Source organism: Manihot esculenta, chromosome 1, assembly GCF_001659605.2.
Source record: "Manihot esculenta cultivar AM560-2 chromosome 1, M.esculenta_v8, whole genome shotgun sequence".
Lineage (NCBI taxonomy): Eukaryota > Viridiplantae > Streptophyta > Magnoliopsida > Malpighiales > Euphorbiaceae > Manihot > Manihot esculenta.
In genome coordinates, this window is record NC_035161.2 from 36,971,956 (window position 1) to 36,973,914 (window position 1,959).

A 1,959-nucleotide genomic window follows, 5' to 3' on the forward strand; every position below is an offset into this window, starting at 1 on the left:
AAGCCCATCCTGCAAACTCATTTGCAAACTTCTTCCCAGTCATGCTGTCACCTCGGGTCACATAATTCTTGAACCATTCCCGTGCCTTCTTGCACTTAAGGTGAAACCCAGCCATCTGAATGGCCTCTACTTCATCCGCCCCTACTCTCATTTATTGTCTTGACCCTCTCAGGTACACAACGGGTCATCACCTGTTCATTGGGGAGCACCCAGCTTCAGGTAGTCTGTCATCTTGACCTTGCTCCCACGGCTGAGCTAGGTCTAGGAGGTTGAGTAACTGGGCTGTGTGGTTCTGCTGGTGGTGGAGGTGGGTGCAGCATTCCCCTGAGGTGGGGTTTGCCGGATTTGGATAGAAGGGTGGGGTGGATACATTGGGTACTGTGGTATGGTGGTAGAAGGTGGATAGGCATGTGGTGGGTAAGGGGTTGAAGCTGGGTAATCCGATGTGCCTCCCATCGAATACCCGGAATTTGGAGAAGGTGGATAATGGGGTGGTGAACAAATCCCGAGGCCTGAGTGCCTCCTTGACTCCCCATGTCCCTCTTCTGCATGCTACATCCAGATCCCATCCCTCCTCTGATCCCTCCATAACCTCCTCACATCTGAACTCCTCCCTACTGTCCCTACTGATCTGCTCTACCAGATCCAAAGACCTTCTAGGGTCCCTTGACTACTCTTTCTCTGTTTGGACCTACTAGACATTGCCCTAGGCAATGTAGGAGGACGGGCGCTCGTGCCCTCATCCTCAGGTGGTACTCCAGTCAATCTTGCAGATCGACGAGTTCCTCTCATCCTGTTTTCTGAAAAACAGTACACATCACTACAAACATTAGCATCATATGGTTCATGTGGGCACACATGAACCTCTCACATCACATACATTACATATCATAGCATAATGCACATGTATATAATCATGGCATTTCACATCATCATCAGACCAGGACTCCACATCCTTCCTAGTGGACATGATCTTCCTATTGTGCTTGACCTTCTATAACATCTATGAGCCCGACATCTAGGTCCGACCATATGAACCTAGGGCTCTGATACCATTCTGTAACGACCCGAAAATCTGGACCGCTACCGGGCGCTAGGATCCGGTCGGTTTAAGGCGCCAGGACCCGTAGCAAGCCTGACATCAACCTGTAAACCTGTTTAATCCCATACATGATCAACACATAAAAATTTAAAACTTTTCTTTCATCTTATACAGCCAAACTCAACCTGCATGCACTGAACATAGCCATAATCATAATCATTGACCCTCTGTGGGATCTCATCAATGCCCCCAATGGGGATACATCATAAGATGAGTTGGGTTTACATAAACATATAAAACATTTATAGATCATGTAATAAAAGGGATACTCATACTCATGGTCAAGCACAATTCTATATCCTCAATATCATTACATAACATACTGTAACTGCTTTTACATACATTATAACATTTTATCATGTCCACACTAACTATTACATACACATGACTTCATTACTCTTGTAACTCCTGGTCTACCCTGTACCTGCACCTGGGGAATTAGGGAGAGGGTGAGCTACTAAGCCCAGTGAGCAGAATAATAAAACATTTAAAACACTATGATACATGAAATGCATCACATCACAACTAATCACATCAAGGATGAATTGTCACCAATAGCCCTCTACATGGTCCAACTGTGCCAGAACGTAGAATGGTCACTGGTCTTTCCTTACATACTACATACGTGCCATGTCAGACGTAGAATGGGTCCCTGGTCTTCTCTTACATGTGCCAGGGACGTAAGGTCACTATTCCACCGATTCAGTCATATCATACATATGATGGCTAGGATCATCAACTTCATCCACATCAACATCATATGCAATGCAACATATTCGGATCTAATGCAAACAACCTATTCAATCTCATGGCATTCATGATGCATGAATCATGCTCCAAACTTATCATATTTGCTT